The sequence below is a fragment of the Salmo trutta genome, chromosome 25, assembly GCF_901001165.1.
Source record: "Salmo trutta chromosome 25, fSalTru1.1, whole genome shotgun sequence".
NCBI classification, from domain to species: Eukaryota; Metazoa; Chordata; class Actinopteri; order Salmoniformes; family Salmonidae; genus Salmo; species Salmo trutta.
The window spans coordinates 34,538,303-34,561,608 of NC_042981.1; the positions used below are offsets into that span (position 1 = coordinate 34,538,303).

The following is a 23,306-nucleotide window of genomic DNA, read 5'->3' on the forward strand; positions in this document are numbered from 1 at the left end:
GACTTAATAAACTGCAGCTTAGTCTGCTGAGGAACGGCTTACCACGTAATGATAGTACTACAACCAGTGAACTGACTGAAAGGGACCTAAAGGGGATAGCACTATAAGCTACCTATTGATGTAGGATCTTCATTTGAGACAGTTTGCTACAGCACGATAATAATCCTGCAGCAACAGGAAATGTGAATTATGGATTATAATTAACGGACATCTGTGTAGGGGTTGGTACATTTTTTGTAAGGGAAAATCAAGTCAGAAATTTCAAAGCGTAAATTACAAACTTCAGGAGCCTTTTTAAACCTCAAATGCACTACAAGTTTAAAATGTCCTGCATTGCAGGAAAGTTCTGTACTACACCAAGTAGACTACCCCCACTTCACATGTAGATGCTTTCAGTTTCAGGACACGTGTACTCATGCACCCTAAAGTGAATATACTGTATTTTACAACACCTATACCATGTTTGTATCACCCATAAGTCGCTCTGGATAAGAGCGTCTACTAAATGACGTAAATGTAAATGCAAAGGTTCACACCAAAATACCCACCAAAACCGCTTCGTAAAGATTTACAGTGCACCGCTCACTGGCAGTATACTGTGCATTCTTTCACGTAGAACCGTGTTCACTTAGAGTTGAGAGCACTGCACTTCACTGCATATATCTGCCACATGGACATATAAAAGATGTTTTTAACTTGTGGAGGTGAAATCACTACAGGATGTCCATCTACAGGCAGCCCTCCATATCAGAGGAGGGAGCGGTGGGGTTGAGGAGAGGTCGATACATCCTATAGACATAGCATGGTCGATTTTGGCAAAGGTACAGGTGACCAGTTATACAGTGCTTGTGGTGCACAGCAGGGTGAAGAGGTCGGCTACAGCGTCTGACACTCATGTTAGATAAAAGGGGGGCCAGACCGAGGCAGTGCCAACAGTTCATATCAGGGAAGAAAAGAGAGCGAGAGAGAGAGACTTTCTGAATGAAGGTTAAAATGAGATGAAGTCTAGGCTATACTTCAGGAGGAGGATTTGAACATGGTAGCCTCTCTCACAAAACAAACTGTAGAAAGACAGTTTGTAAAGATTACCACATTATCGCTACACAATATGACAATAAATCAGGTAAAGCAACCACTTTCCAGAATGACATGCTATGTTTTTTGTTTCCAAATCCACTACCTATGGCATGCATTAAAATTTGCCAGCAGTATACCACCTTGCATCCCACTGCCGGCTTGCCTCTGAAGCTAAGTAGGGTTGGTCCTGGTCGGTCCCTGGAAGGAAGACAAGATGCTGCTGGAAGTGGTGTTGGAGGGCCAGTAGGAGGCACTCTTTCCTCCGGTCCTAGATAAAATATCTCAAGGCAGTGATTGGGGACATTGCCCTGTGTAGGGTGGCGTCTTTTGGATGGGACGTTAAACGGGTGTCGTGACTCTCTGTGGTAACTAAAGATCCCATGGCACTTATTGTAAGAGTAGGGTGTCCTGGCTGAATTCCCAATCTGTCCCTTACACCTTCATGGCCACCTAATCATCTTCAGCTTCCAATGGGCTCATTCATCTCCTCTCCCCTGTAACTATTCCCCAGGTGGCTGCTGTAAATGAGAACATCTCCGCCTCTAATATCATCACCCCTCCATTAAGTTCACAGAGTTGAGTGTTTTTCTCACGTCTGTATGACTGATAATCTCTCCCTCCGCTTAACTTTCAGTTTGTTCAAGAAAACGGCACTTTCACATTCACGATTTGCACCAGCAAACTACACCCACAGACAAGATAGACTACTAGACCTATAGCTGAAGAACTGTACTGTACTAGGGCTGCATGATATGGCCAAATATTACCCATATTACCAAATTTTGCTGTCGCGATTTGACATGCGATATTGCCTGGATCAAAACACTTGGGCGAACTGTTGGAATCATAGAAATGTAATGACTTATGGTAAGAAGCAAAGTGGAAAGAAGCATCGTTCTTGTTTGGAACAATCAGTTGACTGCATTTTACCCTTATGGTGAATCTAACAGTGAGGAGGAACTGTGCTGCTTGAGTGACAAGGGGGCGGGGCTTGGTGTGTGTGGGAAGCAGCCGCTAGAGGAGAGAAAAAAATGTAGTAAACTATAAAAACGTCCGTTACTCGCGGTTGAGATGCGTTTCAAAATATTGCATGCGCTATGGACCTCTTGCGATATGGATATTGCACATGTTAATATTGCGATTTCGATGTCAATTCAATTAATTGTGCAGCCCTATACAGTACTGTACAAAATAGTGGTTAAGTTCTTCAACAGCTGAAATCAGAGCAAACACGAGCAGGAGAAGTGATACCAAAGGGAGAACAATTTAAACAGTTAGCCTACTGTTTGTTGACTAAAGAAGCCAGAACTCTGTGTTTTTACAGTAACTTAATCAAATTTAACTCACACTGACTGGACCCATTAAGTCTGTGCCTGGGCGATTCCATGAAAAAGTCAACCTGAGCATGCCCAAACAAAATGAGTCATTTCCAAATAAAACCACATTCATAATTATACTTAAGGTCTATATATTGGAGTTCAAGCAGTATAGGCACGTGCATATTGTCTCATTTGCATTTTTAATACAACAACATCTTATATATGTGTCTCCTTTCAACTGGGTTAATTTTGATATGTGCCTTCAGAAAGAATTCACACTTCTTGACTTTTTCCAACTTTTGTTGTGTTAAAGCCTGAATTTAAGAATGATTAAATGTATATTTTTGTGTCACTGGCCTACGCACAATACCCCATTATGTCAAAGTGGAATTATGTTTTTTGAAATGTTGACAAATTAATTACAAATGAATAAGCTGAAATGTCTTGAGTCAATAAGTATTCAACCCCTTTGTTATGGCAATCATAAAAAAGTTCAGGAGTAAACATTTGCTTAACAAGTCACATAATAAGTTGCATGGACTCACTCTGTGTGCAGTAATAGTGTATCACATGATTTTTGAATGACTACTTCATGTCTGTACCCTACACATACAATTATACATAATGCAGTTGAGCAGTGAATTTCTAACACAGATTCAACCACAAAGCAAATGCCTCGCATAAAAGGGAAACTACTGGGAGATGGGTAAAAATAAAAAAGCAGACATTGAATATCCCTTTGAGCATGGTGAAATTAATTACACTTTGGATGGTGTATCAATACACCCAGTTGCTAGAAAGATACAGGGGTCCATCTTAATTCAGTTGGCAGAGAGGAAGGAAACTGCTCAGAAATTTCACCATAAGGCCAATGGTGACTTTAAAAGAGTTACAGAGTTTAATGGTTGTGATAAGAGAAAACTGAGGATGGATCAACAACATTGTAGTTACACCACAATACTAACCTAATTGACAAAAAGAACTGAAAAGAAGTTAGCCTGTACAGAATATGTGGCAAAGCAATTCCCGTTTTGTCCTGGATACAAAGTGTTATACAGTGCATTCGGAAAGTGTTCAGACACTTGACATTTTCTTGATTTTTGTTACATTACAGCATTGTTCTAAAATGTATTAAATAGTTTTCTTTCATCAATCTACACACAATACCCCATAATTACAAAGCAAAAACAGGTTTTTAGAATTTGTTGCAAAAATAAATAAAAAAATGAAATATTACATTTACATAAGTATTCCGACCCTTTACTCAGTACTTTGTTGAAGCACCTTTGGCAGCGATTACAGCTAGTGGTTAAGTACTGTACTAGGGCTGCATGATATGGGCAAACATTACCCATATAGTCTTCTTGGGTATGACACTACAAGCTTGGCACACCTGATTTGGGGATTTTCTCCCATTCTTCTCTGCAGATCCTCTCAAGCTCTGTCATGTTGGATGTGAACCGTCACTGCAGAGCTATTTTCAGGTCTCTCCAGAGATGTACGATCGGGTTCAAGCCAGGGCTCTGGCTGGGCCATTCAAGGACATTCAGAGACTTGTCCCAAAGCCACTCCTGCGTTGTCTTGGCTGGGTCATTTTAGTCGTTGTCTTGTAGGGTCGTTGTCCTGTTGGAAGGTGAACCTTCGCCCCAGTTTGAGGTCCTGAGCGCTCTGGAGCAGGTTTTCATCAAGGATCTCTCTGTACTTTGCTTTGTTTTTCTTTCACTCGATTCTGACTAGTCTCCCAGTCCCTGCCACTGAAAACATCCCCACAACATGATGCTGCCACCACCATGCTTCACCGTAGGGATGGTGCCAGGTTTCCTCCAGACGTGACGCCTTCAGGCCAAAGAGTTAAATAATGTTTCTTGTAGTCTGAGAGTCCTTTAGGTGCCTTTTGGCAAACTCCAAGCGTACTGCCTTTTACTGAGGAGTGGCTTCCGTCTGGCCACTCTACCATAAAGGCCTGGTTGGTGGAGTGCTGCAGAGATGGTTGTCCTTTTGGAAGGTTCTTCCATTTCCACAGAGGAACTCTAGAGCTCTGTCAGAGTGACCAACTTCTTTCATTTAAGAATGATGGAGGCCACTGTGTTCTTGGGGACCTTCAATGCTAAAGAATTTTTTGGCAACCTTCCTCAGATCTGTGCCTCGACACAATCCTGTCTCGGAGCTCTACGCACAATTCCTTCAACCTCGTGGCTTGGTTTTTGCTCTAACATGCACCGTCAACTGTGTAACCTTATATAGAATAGAAGAGACATTTTAATTTCATTAAATTTCACTGATATCAATTCTATTTCCTTTCATGCAAATTCGATTTGCAATTCTGTATCCTGTTAACTACTTAAATTCTAATTAAATTCAAATGCAACAATTTAATTGGAATTCATGAGGCATTCTCAATTCAATTCTGAATTGAGCCCAGCCCTGACACACACACGAACGCACACACACACACACACACACGTACAATACCACACAAACACATGCTAATCATTTACAGTTGCCAATCTTGATATCTCCCTGCTCATTTGACGCCAGGTCCGCCCCCATTTTCCATTCACTTCATTTCATTACACACTGCTTTCCGCCTGGCTGTCACGACAGGGCTTTGCCAAACCACTATCTCTCACACACGCTTGCATAATAAATGAACACAGAACACTTTGCAATTGACGTGCCCTCAGCGCACTTCCACATGGTAAGAAATGCAGTTTCCATGTTGCGACTGTAGCGATCCTCTCTGTTCCTCGTCCAGAGAGAAACACACAGGAATCTACCACAAAGTTTCTGCCGCGCAGCTGGTTGTCATTGAATAAAGATGCGTTGGCAACTATGGGCTAAAAATATGGACAAGCTCTTTGTATTATTGAAGAGGCAAGGTGTAGCGTATTTAAACTGTTTAGGAAATATGAGTCTTGAGGGATCGCAATGTGCCATTCAGCTTTTAGGAGAGTGATTACATGCAAATTACAACGTTCACCTTTTTAGGGGGTGGCAGGTAGCCTAGTGGTTAGAGCGTTGGGCCAGTAACCTAAAGGTTGCTAGATTGAATCCCTGAGCTGACAAGGTAAAAATCTGTTGTTCTACCCCTGAACAAGGCAGTTAACCATTGTAAATAAGAATTTGTTCTTAACTGACTTGCCGAGTTAAATAAAAACACATATAATGTATGTGGAATATTTACAACCTATTGGGAAAAAACTGGTTGAATCAATGTTGTTTCCACATCAGTTCCGCAAAATAATTCAATACGATGTTGTTGAATCAATGTGGTAAACTGATTTGCAAAAAGTCATCAACATAAGGGAATTACATATTTTTTTCATCCAACTTTTAAACTAAATCCAATGATCCAGACATTTTTAGTTCCTTTCACATTGAATTCACATAAGTTGACAACCCAACCAATGTAAATCAAAACTAGACGTTGAACTGACATCTGTGCCCAGTGGGAACTCTGCCAACCACTAGCCAATATGCGGTCTCTGTGCAACCAGATAATTGATTGTACTGTGCCAATGGTATACCAGGAATTTTATAGCACTTCTTCCTGTGGTGTTCAATAACCCAATTTTGCACACAATAACAGCATTTGTGTTTGGCATCAATAATTGCATCTGCAAACTGTGAATCCTAACTACTGTGGCCTTTGACTCATCATCATACCTGACAATAGCACATCATACTGTATGTATTTCCAGTATGCCAGCCGCAGCCCAAGTGATGTAACCTAATTCACAGATTCACGGGAATACATCTAGTCTTGCTGCTATTGCTCTTTGGCCACAAATAAATAAATGCACAGTGTACTAGTTGATTATTATTGTCCCAGATAGTCTTGTTGAATACTTGGCTTCTCTCACAGTGTCCTCAACACCCGATCATTACATAACATGTTTACCCAGGTTTCCTCCCAGCTCCTCACAGACAGAGAAACTGACTATTCAAACACGGCTGCCTGCCTCCCTTCCCTAGCTGAACCGAGCTCTCCCTTCAAAGCATGCAAGGCAAGCGGTACCCACTACTAACCACCACCACTGCTTCCACTGAACATAGTCCACACAGACAGATAGCAGCAGCACATTGCATGTCTGCCGGCTGCTCACAGAAGTGTGTGAGATGAGATGCACTGTGAAAGATACATTTTTTCAATTTCAGAGGTTTACATCTCACCAAAAATTGAATTTTTTTTGCCTAGAAAGTTCCCATCTCTCACTCTTCTCCTCCGGGACAAAGTTGTGCATGTATGCAGCAGCAACCAGAGAGAACAGTGGTGTGTTTGTGTACAAAAGCATGTCAGGTGCACCACAGTGCAAAATCATTCCAATGAGAGTCTTTCTAGGAAATTTATAATTGCAGGTAACTAAAAAGTAATTAATTATCTTTCCTACCAAAATCATCTATCAAAATTCTTAAACAGTGGATATTACATAAGACTGATCAGCCATACAGCAAATGTATTTGGAAGTAAGATGCTGAGACCTACCCAATTCCCAACTGAACACTTAATCTATCACTATGCTAAAATCACTGACTATTCAAACACATTGAAATCCATGTCCTGCCAACGTTGTTAATCCGACACGCTTAGACTTTTCGAATAGGGTATAACTATGACATGAGGGGTAGATTATCAAAAATGATGTTACCTTCTTCAGAGCTGACATTCTACAGTAGGTAATTCCTCCTCAAATCCCGTTCACATGCTGAGGTTTCCAGCGAAGTTTAGAGGGTGCGCCCATTCCAAACTAGGCTCACTCTGGTCCTGATGCTGAGCCATGGGCACCTACCTAGTTGATATTCACATCGCGGTTTCCATGCGCTGCTTTCAAACCCTTCTTCACATCTGGCTTAGTTTGCGCATGTCAATGGAGTTGATATTACTAGATACGACCAGAGGGGACGCTGTTGATCAGGATATAGTGGGCCACTGTCTGGCAGGGGCACTGATGCAGGCAGTTGAACTTCTATCAGTTTCTAAACCATACCGTCTTTGGTTCCATTCTCGTGTGGATAGCTAAGTGAGGTCTGTGCTCTAGCTTGCTTGTTTTTTTTCTTTCACCACTGTGCACACACACACACACACACACACAATGATATTTGGCTAAAATATTTCAGTGGTAACGGGACATGCTTAGTCAATGCAATGATGCAAATGAGTGTCATTCCAGAAGTTCTTAAAAGCTGCAAAACACTCACTCTCAGGGTAGATGGCTATGCTAACGAGCTATCTAGCTGGTAGCTTTAGCGGTCATCACAGGTTTGTTTAATGGCGCACTCGAGTTAATTCTAGTGATACGGCACATAGCAAACAAGGTAAGTCCATTTCGCTTCTAACGCCAGACGTAACGTTAAGCTAACATTAGCTAGTTTTACAAGTTTGTACTAGCTAGCTATCCTGCTAGCAAGGCAGCTACTCACCTCGCGCATCTCACTGTGTGTCAAACGCAAGTGCCATCCTGCCCTGTCAACCCCGCGTGTTTTTGTAATACATTCATAGATGTATACATCATTGGATATATTGTATTCCTTTTGTTGTAAGCTTCTGATTTTAATCAAGTGTTTATGCTTACTGTCCGTTTTACTTTAATCTATCAGCTGCTGTTGTGATGATTTTCCCCCCCCCCCCATTTGTCCATTAACTACATTTTTATTTGAAGAGAATGGCTTGTACTTGACATGGACAGCAAAGTGAAATAAAAGTTAAAAGATGCTACACATAAGAGTATAATTTTTTTTTAACAAAAGAAGCCGCTCCTGAAGAAAGAAATCAATAGGCAAATATCTTAGCCAATCACAACAGTGGCAGTTAAGTAATGTTGTGAAACACTATCATTCCACTATTAGCGGCAGGTATAATAGACATTTTCAGACATTACTATGCAAAAAAATATATGTGTAGCACCTTTAAGAATGTTAGTTAACTTTGTTTCAGTATTCCAGTCTAAGGTTCTTCAGAGGCTGTACCTTACCTCCCAGGCCTGCGAAAGAATCCAGCTCTCCACCCCCTGAGACCTCTGTGAAACAAAAAGTAGGCGTAGAGGAGGAGGCCACTATCACTGGTAAGTGACTTGTATATTGTAATATGAAACTCTATTCTCAAGTTATTCTTCTCTGTCATTCGCAGGAGAAAGAGACAGAGATATTGAGGACCAAGGTCAGGGTGCCTTGTAAGGATCCGGCGGCGAGTGGGTAATTTGCCTTTACCATCGGTCCTATTAGCCAACGTACAATCATCGGATAATAAAATAGACGAACTACAAGCACGTATATCCTACCAACGGGACATTAAAAACAATAATATCTTATGTTTCACCGAGTCATGGCTGAATGACGACATGAATAACATACAGCTGGCGGGTTATACACTCTATCGGCAGGATAGAACAGTAGCCTTCTGTAAGACAAGGGGTGACGCTCTATGTATATTTGTAAACAACAGCTGGTGCATGATATCTAAGGATGTCTCAAGGTTTTGCTCGCCTGTGATAGAGTATCTCAAGATAAGCTGTAGACCACACTATTTACCAAGAGTTTTCATCTATATTCTTTGTTGCTGTCTATTTACTACCACAAACCGATGCTGGCACTAAGACTGCACTCAATGAGCTGTATACGGCCGTAAGCAAACAGGAAAACGCTCATCCGGAAGTGGTGTTCCTAGTGTCCGAGGACTTTAATGCAGGGAAACTTAAATTAGTTTTACCTAATTTCTGCAGGCATGTTAAATGTGCAACCAGAGGGGAAAACACTCAAGACCACCTTTATTCCACACACAGAGACACATACGAAGCTCTGACCATAATTCTCTCCTCTTGATTCCTGCTTACAAGCAAAAACTAAAGGAGGAAGCACCAGTGACTCGGTCAATAAAAAAGTGGTCAGATGAAGCAGATGCTAAGCTACAGGACTGTTTTGCTAGCACAGAATGGAACATGTTCCGGGATTCTTCCGATGGCATTGAGAAGTACACCACAACAGTCACTGGCATCATCAATAAGTGCATTGATGACGTCGTACCCGCAGTGTATGTATATACGTACGTACATACTCCAACCAGAAGCCATGGATTACAGACAACATCTGCACTGAGCTAAAGGGTAGAACTGCCGCTATCAAGGAGCAGGATTCTAACCCGGAAGCTTGTAAGAAATCCTGCTATGCCATCCGACAAACCATCACACAGGCAAAGCATCAATACAGGACTAAGATCGAATCGTACTACACCGGCTCTGACGCTCGTCAGATGTGGCAGGGCTTGCAAACTATGACAGCCGCGAGCTTCCCAATGACATGAGCCTACCAGAAGAGCGAAATTACTTCTATGCTTGCTTCGATGCAAGTAACACTGAAAATTGCAGGAGAGCATCAGCTGTTCCGAACGACTGTGTGATCACGCTCTCCGTAGCGGATGTGAGTAAGCCCTTTAAACAGGTCAACATTCACAAGGCCGCAGGGCCAGACGGATTACCAGGACGTGTACTGCGAGCATGCGCTGACCAACTAGCAAGTGTCTTCACTGACATTTTCAACCTCTCCCTATCGGAGTCTGTAATACCAACATGTTTCAAGCAGACCGACATAGTGTTCTTGGGCACAGGGACTAAAGTAACCTGCCTAAATGACTACCGACACGTAGCATTCACGTCTGTAGCCATGAAGTGCTTTGAAAGGCTGGTCATGGCCCACATCAACATCATAATCACATAAAACATATACCCACTCCAATTTGCATACTGCCCCAACAGATCCACAGATGATGCAATCGCTATTGCACTCCACACTGCCCTTTCCCACCTGGACAAAAGGAACACCTATGTGAGAATGCTATTAATTGACTACAGCTCAGCGTTCAACACCATAGTACTCGCAAAGCTCATCACTAAGCCAAGGCCCCTGAGACTAAACACCTGCCCCAGCAACTGGATCCTGTACTTCCTGACGCCCCCCCCCCCCCCCCCCCCCCCCCCCCCCCCCCAGGTGCTAAGGGCAGGTAACAACACATATGCCACGCTGATCCTCAACACGGGGGCCCCTCCGGGGTGCGTGCTCAGTCCCCTGCTGTACTCCCTGTTCACTCATGACTACATGGCCAGGCACGACTCCAACACCATTATTAAGTTAGCTGATGACACAACAGTGGTAGGCCTGATCAACAACAAGACCGCCTATAGGGAGGAGGTCAGAGACCTGGCCGTGTGGTGCCAGGACAACACCCTCTCCCTCAACGTGATCAAGATAAAGGAGATGATTGTGGACTACAGGAATAGGAGCACCAAGCCCGCCCCCATTCTCATTGATGGGGCTGTAGTGGAACAGGTTGAGAGCTTCAAGTTCCTTGGTGTCCACATCACCAACAAACTATCATGGTCCAAGAACACCAAGACAGTCGTGAAGCGGGCACGACAACCTATTACCCCTCAGGAGACTGAAAAGATTTTCACGGGTTCTCAGATCCTCAAAAGGTTCTACAGCTGCACCATCAAGAGCTTCCTGACTGGTTGCATCACTGCCTGGTATGGCAACTGCTCGGCCTCCGACCCCAAGGCACTACAGAGGGTAGTGCGTACAGCCCAGTACATCACTGGGGCCAAGCTTCCTGCCATCCAGGACCTTTACACCAGGCTGTGTCAGAGGAAGGCCCTAAAAAATTGTCAATGAATACACCCACCCAAGTCAGGTCATACAGTTGAAGTCGGAAGTTTACATACACCTTAGCCAAATACATTTTAACTCAGTTTTTCACAATTCCTGACATTTAATCTGAGTAAAAATTCCCTGTCTTAGGTCAGTTAGGATCACCACTTTATTTGAAGAATGTGAAATGTCAGAATAATAGTAGAGAATTATTTATTTCAGCTTTTATTTCTTTCATCACATTCCCAGTGGGTCAGAAGTTTGCATACACTCAATTAGTATTTGGTAGCATTGCCTTTAAATTGTTTAACTTGGGTCAAATGTTTCTGGTAGCCTTCCACAAGCTTCCCACAATAAGTTGGGTGAATTTTGGCCCATTCCTCCTGACAGAGCTGGTGTAACTGAGTCAGGTTTGTAGGCCTCCTTGCTCGCACACACTTTTTCAGTTCTGCCCACAAGTTTTCTATAGGATTGAGGTCAGGGCTTTGCAATGGCCACTCCAATACCTTGACTTTGTTGTCCTTAAGCCATTTTGCCACAACTTTGGAAGTATGCTTGGGGTCATTGTCCATTTGGAAGACCCATTTGCGACCAAGCTTTAACGTCCTGACTGATGTCTTGATGTTGCTTCAATATATCCACATCATTTTCCTTCCTCATGAAGCAATCTATTTTGTGAAGTACACCAGTCCCTCCTGCAGCAAAGCACCCCCACAACATGGTGCTGCCACCCCTGTGCTTCACGGTTGTGATGGTGTTCTTCGGCTTGCAAGCCTCCCCCTTTTTCATCCAAACATAACGATGGTCATTATGGCCAAACAGTTATATTTCTTACCAGAGGACATTTCTCCAAAAGTACGATCTTTGTCCCCATGTGCAGTTTCAAACCGTAGTCTGGCTTTTTTATGGCGGTTTTGGAGCAGTGGCTTCTTCCTTGCTGAGCGGCCTTTCAGGTTATGTCGATGTAGGACTCGTTTTACTGTGGATATAGATACTTTTGTACCCGTTTCCTCCAGCATCTTCACAAGGTCCTTTGCTATTGTTCTGGGATTGATTTGCACTTTTCGCACCAAAGTACGTTCATCTCTAGGAGACGCAACGCGCCTCCTTCCTGAGCGGTATGATGGCTGTGTGGTCCCATGGTGTTTATACCTGCGTACTATTGTTTGTATAGATGATCGTGGTACCTTCAGGTGTTTGGACATTTCTCCCAAGGATGAACCAGACTTGTGGAGGTCTACCATTTTTTTTTTCTGAGGTCTTGTCTGATTTCTTTTGATTTTTCCCATGATGTCAAGCAAAGAGGCACTGAGTTTGAAGGTCGGCCTTGAAATACATCCACAGGTACACCTCCAATTGACTCAAATGATGTCAATTAGCCTATCAGAAGCTTCTAAAGCCATGTCATCATTTTCTGGAATTTTCCAAGCGGTTTAAAGGCACAATCAACTTAGTGTATGTAAACTTCTGACCCACTGGAATTATGATACAGTGAATTAATTATAAGTGAAATAATCTGTTTGTAAACAATTGTTGAAAAAATGACTTGTGTCATGCAAAAAGTAGATGTCCAAACCGACTTGCCAAAACTATAGTTTGTGAACAAGAAATTTGTGGAGTGGTTGAAAAACAAGTTTTAATGACTCCAACCTAAGTGTATGTAAACTTCCGATTTCAACTGTAGACTGTTCTCTCTGCTACCACACGGCAAGTAGTACCGGAGCACCAAGTCTATGTCCAAAAGGCTTCTCAACAGCTTCTACCCCCAAGCCATAAGACTCCTGAACAGCTAATCAAATGGCTACCCAGACTATTTGCATCGCCCCCCCCCACTCTTTTATGCTGCTGCTTTTCTCTTTTTATTATCTATGTATAGTCACTTTAACTCTACCTACATGTATGTACATATTACCTCAAATCACCTTGACTAACCAGTGCCTCTGTACATTTTACTCTGTACTGGTACCCCAAGTATATAGCCTCGCTATTGTTATTTTACTGCTGCTCTTTAATTATTTGTAACTTTTTTTTTTCTTTACTTGTCTATTTTTTTACTTAACACATACTTTTCTTAAAACTGCATTGTTGGTTAAGGGCTTGTAAGTAAGCATTTCACTTTAAGGTCCATACCTGTTGTATTCGGCATATGTAATAAATAAAATTGGATTTGAAATAAATATTGTTTCCGGAGCTGAGCAAGGTGAGACATCACCTGCTTTTTATTACTCCCAACTAAGTTGGTGTCACACTCAGGAAGTGATACAGCTACAAACACCTCCAAACCAACTGCCAGTACTCACAGTATAGCTAATGTTGTTTCTTTCTCATTTGCTCTGTCTCAGGAGAGAGAGGAATAACACTATCCCCAGCCAGGCTGAGTATACACAGTCCTAGCTCCCCCTGCAGATTACAAGAGTGCAGAGGGATCTGTCACGCCTTCAGCCAGCATGCATAAATACTGTGGACTTGGTAAGAGGGCTATAATCTTACATTTATGGACTGTCTGTGGGGACAGAGATGCGCCGTAAAGCAAGGGATTTACTATCGAGGCCTCCCCGGTTTCCCGGTTCGGCTCAGTGCTCTGTTACTATCACTCTCCTTGATTGTCTTTTCCAGTCCGGTTGTGGGGGAAAAGCAGGAACAAATATTTGTAACCGTGATCTTAGTTGTGAGATGGTTATGCAGAGTGTACCCCATGCATTGAGGTGGGATCTTTTCGATCTCTGTGCCAAATGGATTAGACCAGCCAGTTAGGGGCTCCCGAGTGGCGCAGCGGTCTAAGGCACTACATATCCTGGTTCGATTCCAGGCTGTATCACAACCGGCCGTGATTGGGAGTCCCATAGGGCGGCGCAATTGGCCCAGCGTCGTCCGGGTTAGGGTTTGGCCGGGGTAAGCCGTAATTGTAAATAAGAATTTGTTCTTAAATGACTTGCCTAGTTAAATAAAACAGTTGATGCTGTTGCTCAGTGTGTTCTCGAGGTCAAATGTTATGGTTATTATTACAGACATGGGTTGATTATCTCAGTGTAAATGGCTTATGTGGGCACTCAATTAAACCATTTAGGCTCAACAGTTGACATTGATTTACCATAGAACGTATAAAACAAAATATATGTGATCAGTAGACTGCGATGTAACCAAGTACAGTAGATGTGTTTAGTGGAGGTTTCCCTGGCATCACGGAACAGCTGGATGAACAAGCTGCTCTAAGCCGTCCTACCCCAGTCCATTTCACTCACTCACCATCTGCCTGCTGGAGAGGTAGGGGGTTTGGGCTTCCTGGCTGAAACTGATGAGATTAGTAGTTGCCATTAGAGAATAGCCTAAGGCACACCTTCATTTGTACACTGAATGGGTTGTACTAGTATTTACACTTTACCAGCTCTCTGCAGCAATTGTGTTAATTCATTGGAAGACATGTTTTTCTAGCAGCTCAAGAATTTATGACATCAAGGCATACTCAATTCAGCTATATTTGCCCGTTACAATGGTTTAGGCCGAGTCAGCAATTTAGGCCTATTAATACTCTCTTAAAGCCCGTCCAAATTCACATAGAAATATGAGTTATAGATCTATCATTCTCATTAAAAGCAAGTCTAAGAACCGGTAGATCGGTTCTATGTGCGCTATTTCTATGCTTCCCGTTAAGTTTTGTTTTTGTGTCTTTCGGTTTTGTACACAAGCTGAAAACACTATTTTTGTTTATTGAAAATATATTTCACAGCAGTTTAGATGGTACAATGATTCTCTTCACTGTATTGCTTGTTTTGTCACAAACTGAAATTTGGCGAACTATTCACATTTTTGTAACCAGGAAATGGCGGAGCGATTTCTGCGTATTGCACCTTTTTAATGCTTGGCCATTCCATTTTTCTGACAAGCAACACTATTTTAGAAGTAGTAGAGGTTAGCAATTACAGGATAGGCCTAATCCTGTAGCAGTACACTTGGAGTAGTAGAGGGGTTTTGAGTGGATGTTTGTGTCTGTGACTCTGCTACAGTACACTTGCAGGTACATTATGCCTACCGCTTTAAATATTTGTTGTTACCATGGAGAAAGCAAAGAGCACCATGACAACCTCATAGTCATGAAAATACGTTTTTTTTTGTGTGTTTCTTCAAAGTCTTAACATTTACCGTGGCAGATGTCTATTTTGAATAATGGCTTAAAGTACTTCCATGTAGAGCAGCTGGGCATATACGCATTTACATTTAAGTCATTTAGCAGACGCTCTTATACACATGATGCAGTTCTTCTCTATTTTTTTATTAACATCTAAGCAAGGAATGAAGTCATCATGTATATTGCATATTTGAAAAGGCCCACTTATGGGAAAATCTCAATGAACAGTGTACACACCAAAAACAAGTGAAGAGGCATGGGGAGAAGCTCAGCAATACTCAAGTGACTGAATAATCTGACACTGTAAGAGCAATGTCTACTGCTATTTGCCTAGTTAATAGCAACTCTACTGCATTGTATTTGGGCTGCCCAGTGCCTGCTATTTGGTGAGTAGTTTTGGGCCTGTGTGTCTATGCATGTCACAAGGAATTTGTTTCCAAAAGCCTAATTCCTTCAACCTCCCACAAGGCCTTGGAGTTCTTAGACAGTCAAAATGTTTAAAGTGAGGGACCAACTCAGCCAAGAATGATATCTTAGCAGTGGTTTAGATTTACTCATCAGAGAGACCTTGGATGACCTTACTATTCATCCCTCCTGTCAACATTACAATGTTGTTTCTGGATCACTAATAGACTTAGCCTAGCTGACCACTAGAGGGAGCAGTGTGACTCACATTCCGTAGATGACTGCAGTTCACCTGTTTCCCTTTTAAACATACTTTTTTTTTCATGACTAATACTATGCGTGCGTGTGAATGTACCACACGTCCGTCTTCATACTACAGGACAGCCTGTGTCTTTGAACCACGATTGATTGAGCTGGACCTTGCTGCATTAAGCGTCTATTATCGAGCCCATGTCCACTTAGCCCCATAATTTACCTATTACCTCCAACAGCAAATCACTTCCTACAGTGCATTCAGAAAGTATTCAGACCCCTTGACTTTTTCCACATTTTGTTACATTACAGCCTTATTCAAAAATGTTTTTAAAACACAATGCCCCATAATGACAAAGTGACAAAGCAAAAACAGGTAGGTATTCAGACCCTTTACTCAGTACTTTGTTGAAGCACCTTTTGCAGCGATTACAGCCTCGAGTCTTCTTGGGTATGACGCTACAAGCTTGGCACACCTGTATTTTGGGAGTTTCTCCCATACTTCTCTGCAGATCCTCTTAAGCTCTGTCAGGTTCGATGGGGAGAGTCACTGCACAACTATTTTCAAGTCTTTCCAGAGATGTTTGATCGGGATCAAGTCCGGGCTCTGGCTAGGCCACTCGAGGACATTCAGAGACTTGTCCCGAAGCCACTCCTGTGTTGTCTTGGCTGTGTGCTTAGGGTCGTTGTCCTGTTGGAAGGTGAATCTTTGCCCCAGTCTGAGGTCCTGAGCACTCTGGAGCAAGTTTTCATCAAGGATCTCTCTGTACTTTGCTCCGTTCACCTTTCCCACAATCTTGGACTAAACTCCCAGTCCCTGCCACTGAAAAACATCCCCACAGCATGATGCTGCCACCACTATGCTTCACTGTAGGGATGGTGCCAGGTTTCTTCCAGATGTGACGTTTGGCATTCAGGCCAGAGTTCAATCTTGGTTTCATCATACCAGAGAATCTTGTTTCTCATGGTCTGAGAGTCTTTTTATGCCTTTTGGCAAACTCCAAGCGGGCTGTCATGCTTTTTAATGAGGAATGGCTTCCGTCTTGCCACTCTACCGTAACGGCCTGATTGGCGAAGTGATGCAGAGATGGTTGTCCTTCTGGAAGGTTCTCCCATCTCCAAGGAGGAACTCTTGGTCACCTCCCTGACCAAGGCCCTTCTCCCCCGATTCCTCTGTTTGGCCAGGTGGCCAGCTCTAGGAAGAGTCTTGGTGGTTCCAAACTTCTTTCATTTAGGAATGATGGAGGCCATTGTTCTTGGGGATCTTCGATGCTGCAGAGACGTTTTGGTACCCTTCCCCAGATCTGTGTCTCGACACAATCCTGTCTCGGAGCTCTACGGACAATTCCTTCGACCTCATGGCTTGGTTTTTTTCTCTAACACGCACTGTCAACTGTGGGAGCTTATATAGACAGGTGTGTACCTTTCCAAATCATGTCCACGCAATTTAATTTACTATAGGTGGCCTACAATCAACTTGTAGAAACAGCTCAAGGATGGTCAATGAAAACCGGATGCACCTCAGATCAATTTCTAGTCTCATAGCAAAGGGTCTAAATACTTATGTAAATAAGGTATTTACATTTCTTTTTATAAATTAGCCAACATTTCTTAAAACCTGTTAACTTTCATTATGGGGTAGATTGATTGAAAAAAGAATTTGGGTCAATTTTAGAAAGGCTGTAACGAAACAAAATGTGGAAAAAGTCAAGGGGTTTGAATACTTTCCGAATGCACTGTACATGGTTTTTATGATTAGTTTTATGTAATATGCCGTGAATAATCATTTACCAGCTTACTATTTGCGCAGTTTCTTTTCACAGCTGAAAATTGATAAATAAGTCAAATGTTTTTTAAGATGCTTAAAATGCCACTTTCTCTCTCTCTGCACAGCTGCCCATATGGTAGCTGCTTCCCCTTCAGACGGGTAAGCTATCAACACTCTGCTGAAAGCCTAGAGAAAGAGAGTGTGTGTGTGTGTGTGCCGCCCACCTAACAGTGTCTGCATTTACGCTCTGCGGTAGTGGTGCTGGAGACTATAGACTGTGGTTGAGTTGCTGATTTCCAGACAGCCTCTCTACCCACCAGTTACCCTGGGGAAAAAACCTCCACTCTCTGCCGTGTGTGGGCAGGCCCCATCTTTACCACAGGCGATTCGGTCAGATTTGTGCTCTGTGATCCTGGACAGTGGATATCCACCCATCCTGGAGCATCGATCCAGCCCCTCAGCTACAGAGAGGTATATAGGCAGGGTCATCCAAGGGGTGCTGCTTGGCTGAATATGCTTGATCTGTTATTAAGTAAACAATGTCTTGTGTTAAAGGCCGGGTAGACATGGTGTTGAAGGTGGCTCATTCCAATTGCGATGAAATGGGTACTTTTGATGAATTTGGAACACAGGGACTTACCATAGCACAGTACTACAGCCAAATGGGATTCTTGCCTTAAAGGCCCAGGGCAGTCAATGTTTTTCCTGTGTTTTGTATCATATTGTACAACAGCTGATGAAACTAACATGGTAACAATGTGACATTTTATTTTATTTACCTTTATTTAACTAGGCAGGTCAGTTAAGAACAAATTCTTATTTTCAATGACAGCCTAGGAACAGTGGGTTAACTGCCTTGTTCAGTGGCAGAACGACAGATTTTTACCTTGTCGGCCTGGGTATTCGATCTTGAAACCTTTCGGTTACTAGTCCAACTCTCTAACCTCTAGGCTACCTGCCGCCAAATCAAGGTTATTTCCTGAAATTTGCTGGTTTAAAATGCAATCTACACAGGACCTTCTAATCAGCAGGTTTGCATGGACAGGAGTTTCTGTTTATCTGCTGACATCACCAAGCGGTAAATTTGTTAATAGACCAATAACAAAGAGTTCCAGACTGCTAGTTTTCAGTTTTCCCCTCCCAACTCAGACCACTCCCCGACAGTCCTAGTTAAATTCTGCTTGAGAAATAGTTTTTTTGCTAGAAAGCTATTTTTGTTAATTTAAATGGAAAACTATTACAGTAAGATTGATATCAATACCTAACGGCTGCATTGGAATCCGCAATATGGGGAAAAAGCACCATAGCCGTTGTTTTTGTTGGCGACGCAAAGCTGGGGAGCGTATTGCATGGTAGTAAAACAAATTGCACTACATACAGTGGGTGGGGAAAGTATTTGATCCTCTGCTGATTTTGTACGTTTGCCCACTGATAAAGAAAGGATCAGTCTATAATTTTAATGGTAGGTTTATTTGAACAGTGAGAGACAGAATAACAACACAAATATCCAGAAAAACGCATGTCAAAAATGTTATAAATTGATTTGCATTTTAATGAGGGAAATAAGTATTTGACCCCCTCTCAATCAGAAAGATTTGTCTCCCAGGTGTCTTTTATACAGGTAACGAGCTGAGATTAGGAGCACACTCTTAAAGGGAGTGCTTCTAACCGCAGCTTGTTACCTGTAAAAAAGACACGTCCACAGAAGCAATCAATCAATCAGATTCCAAACTCTCCACCATGGCCAAGACCAAAGAGCTCTCCAAGGATGTCAGAGACAAGATTGTAGACCTACACAAGGCTGGAATGGGCTACAAGACCATCGCCAAGCAGCTTGGTGAGAAGGTGACAACAGTTGGTGCGATTATTCGCAAATGGAAGAAACACAAAAGAACTGTCAATCTCCCTCGGCCTGGGGCTCCATGCAAGATCTCACCTCGTGGGGTTGCAATGATCATGAGAACGGTGAGGAATCAGCCCAGAACTACACGAGAGGATCTTGTCAATGATCTCAAGGCAGCTGGGACCATTGTCACCAAGAAAACAATTGATAACACACTACGCCGTGAAGGACTGAAATCCTGCAGCGCTGGCAAGGTCCCCCTGCTCAAGAATACATATACATGCCCGTCTGAAGTTTGCCAATGAACATCTGAATGATTCAGAGGACAACTGGTGAAAGTGTTGTGGTTAGATGAGACCAAAATGGAGCTCTTTGGCATCAACTCAACTCGCCGTGTTTGGAGGAGGAGGAATGCTGCCTATGACCCCAAGAACACCATCTCCACCGTCAAACATGGAGGTGGAAACATTATGCTTTGGGGGTGTTTTTCTGCTAAGGGGACAGGACAACTTCACCGCATCATTTGACGGGGCCATGTACTGTCAAATCTTGGGTGAGAACTTCCTTCCCTTAGCCAGGGCATTGAAAATGGGTCGTGGATGGGAATTCCAGCATGACAATGACCCAAAACACACGGCCAAGGCAACAAAGGAGTAGCTCAAGAAGAAGCACATTAAGGTCCTGCAGTGGCCTAGCCAGTCTCCAGACCTTAATCCCATAGAAAATCTGTGGAGGGAGCTGAAGGTTCGAGTTGCCAAACTTCAGCCTCGAAACCTTAATGACTTGGAGAAGATCTGCAAAGAGGAGTGGGACAAAATCCCTCCTGAGATGTGTACAAACCTGGTGGCCAACTACAAGAAACGTCTGACCTCTGTGATTGCCAACAAGGGTTTTGCCACCAAGTACTAAGTCATGTTTTGCAGAGGGGTCAAGTACTTATTTCCCTCATTAAAATGGAAATCATTTGATAAAATTTTTGACATGCGTTTTTCTGGATTTTTTTGTTGTTATTCTGTCTCTCACTGTTCATATAAACCTACCATTGAAATTATAGACTGATCATTTCTTTGTAAGTGGGCAAACGTACAAAATCAGCAGGGGATCAAATACTTTTTTCCCCCACTGTATGCACCTGCATGCACTGATGTCCGAGGGGAAAAAGCTGTGTTCGTTGTTTGCAGTAACTTTGTTGTTCTAATATCACAAAAGGACGTGGCAGTTTTACAATTGAGGATTCCAGCTTTAAGGGATTAGACACTAGTTTGTGAAAGTCATGAAAGTTAAAAAGCTCTCACTTTTTCTTGTTCCCTTCAGTTGAGAACACTCATGAGTCCAACAAAGATGAAGAGGTAGAAGGAGAAATGGGAACTATAGCTCCAGGAGGTGGGACAGTGGTGGAGAGAGCGGGCCAGGTTACAGAATCCAACCCTGGGGACCCCCATGGAGGAAGGAGTCTGGCTCAACAAGAAGAAGAGGAGGAAGCTGAAGAAGAAACGTCATAAACAGAAGCTCTTGTCTCTGGGTCTGGTGCCCCGTGCTCCAGCTCGAGTTCACCTACGAGAGTGAGGAGGATGGGAGGGGGGAGGAAGAGATGAGGCAGAGAAGAGCAGCTGAAGTGATAATCTTCCTCAGGACCACACAAGATCTACGTGTCTGATTTGTGAGTGTGATATACCAGGGCTGCTAATCAACCCAGATACATATAGCCTAAGCTGTGTTTCAGTCTTCCTAAGAGCTGGCCAAAAGTGCTGAAGCATAGTTCATTTTATAGCTTTCGGATTGGCAGAAAATAAATAATTTGAACAGCACTGTGCAGAGCACACGCAAATTGAAAGTGAAAGCACAGCTCATTAATCACTAGCCTATAACAACTTGAGGACCTTGAGAGATTTAGGAATCGAGGTGTAGAGGTGCATTGAGGTGTTTGGGTTTACTTCATCATGCTCAAATGTAATGGACAGGCTCAGTCATCTGGTCTGTCATAATCCCTCCATGACTTGCCTCTGGAGGACTAGACAGTCAGTCAGTCCAAAGAATCCCATTGGTTCCAGGGATTAAGGTTTCTCTGTTGGTGAATTACTGCAGAAGGCTAAGAAGGAAGACCTCTGGAAATGTCCACAGTAGTTCAGTTAAAGGGGCTACATGCTCCTGTTCCTTATATGCTCCTCAGTCTAGAGATAGACCAGGGGATTAAACACAGGCCCGTTCAGCAACGGAGCTTATAATGGTTGGTGGAGTAATAGTATACTTAATCCACTACCAAGCAGGTTCATCTGGTAGTGGAGGGTCTTCTGACCAGCCTGTACAATGGAACATTCCTCCCCTGCTGTTTTGGCCCAGCTCCACAGCCTCCAGTCCCTGGTGCAGCAACAGGACACAGCAAGGATGGCAAAGGATCTGCAGGAGCTCCAGAACAGCTCTACCATGTCTACTGGTGAGTAGTCTTATCTGGTTTTACCTCGCCTGGATTAACCTGCGTTTGTCTGTGCTCGCCATTCACGTACACATGCATACAGTCACCGGTCAGTCTCAGCCCTCACCTGTCCTTAAATACCAGACCACACCTGTCTATACTATCACTTACCTATACATGCATGCTCTCACCTATCTAAACACTAACCAGTTTGAAAATCACCAGCGTCTCCTGCCATTCATTCACCTGGAGTTTCACACAAGAGCTGCCAGGAGACCACACTTTGTACAGGTCTGGAATTGTGAATGAGATGACCTCAGGTGTGTATTTGGGTCAAATCTGTCTAATAGTATGTTGTCCACCCACACTTTGGTGATGAAATTTCACTTGTGTTATAAAGTACATTTTACCAAGACAAATATGATTTTTCATGTTCTGAATTGTTCAGTGGAACATTTATATTCAAAAAAGTCGGATTTCGTAACCTAATACGTCCGATTAATAAGCACCGAGCTCTGTTTACGTATACTAGTGGCGACCCTTTCTCGCAGTGACTTTTGAGGATTTTGCATGTTGTGGTGGTAGTCTGCAAAGTTGTTTATGCGAGTCGGAAAAAGCTAAATTAACATAACTTTTTTTTCTTCTAAAAAGCTCGCTGTACGCTCAGTGCTCCGTTGACATTTCAGAGATCTGCTTGTTTTTGTGAAATCTTTAAAAAATAACAGGAATTTCGCATTTAATATGAAAAGCGTATACTAAAATATCATGTCATGTCTCAAAATCGATATACAGCTTACCTCAATATTGTTTTATGTCCTCTGGATTCCAGAAGAAAGGTGACGAGTTCAACAGTGAGCCTGTCAGTTTGCCTCAATTATCGCACAGCATTCAGCCTAGCTGACACGAAGCTATTTTCCTGATATTTGACAACTTTTTTCCTCTGGCCTCCATTGAATTATTCACCCTAATTTTGGCCATCCTACAGATGAACAAATGATGATAGAGACCTGAGGTTTGAACCATTGGTTTTCATAGAGGGGCATCTACACAATTAACATATTATTTTATCCATTGGTCAAAAGATGCGTTTTGATTGGACACCCTACTAATAGTGATGGGAGGGGAAATCGATAGTTGCATATTGCGATATTATTTTTGATGATATTATATAGATTTTTATATATATTTTTTGCGTCACTTAGAGCTAGTCGGCTGTACCTGAGCCAACATGTTTACAGCACTTTTATTTCCATGACTGATCATGGTCTCTCTTGTCTCTCTGCAGCAGACCAATATGTTTGGAACATGAAATCGCAGTATCAAATCGCAATACATATAGAATCGTGAGAATCACAATACATATCGTATTGCCAATATTGTATCGTGAGGTCCCTGGCAATTCCCAGTCCTAACGACTAATAGGATCAGTGGATACTTGGCTGTCCCTGGGGAAGAGTGTACTATCC

General features: G+C 42.8%; 1 long non-coding RNA gene across 4 annotated transcripts; it reads left to right on the plus strand.

Annotated features, from left to right (window-relative positions):
* Positions 1–7,237: 7,237 nt before the first annotated feature.
* Positions 7,238–22,259, plus strand: LOC115162475 (uncharacterized). Of its 4 annotated transcripts, none has more exons than XR_003869560.1 (6): positions 7,247–7,712; positions 8,332–8,458; positions 13,376–13,502; positions 20,742–21,087; positions 21,692–21,861; positions 22,066–22,259. It is a non-coding gene; the product is annotated as an uncharacterized LOC115162475 (long non-coding RNA). The 4 variants fall into 4 exon arrangements; XR_003869559.1 differs by having other exon boundaries at positions 7,248–7,712; positions 21,695–21,861; XR_003869561.1 differs by having other exon boundaries at positions 7,238–7,422; positions 20,742–21,861.
* The last annotated feature ends 1,047 nt before the right edge of the window (positions 22,260–23,306 follow it).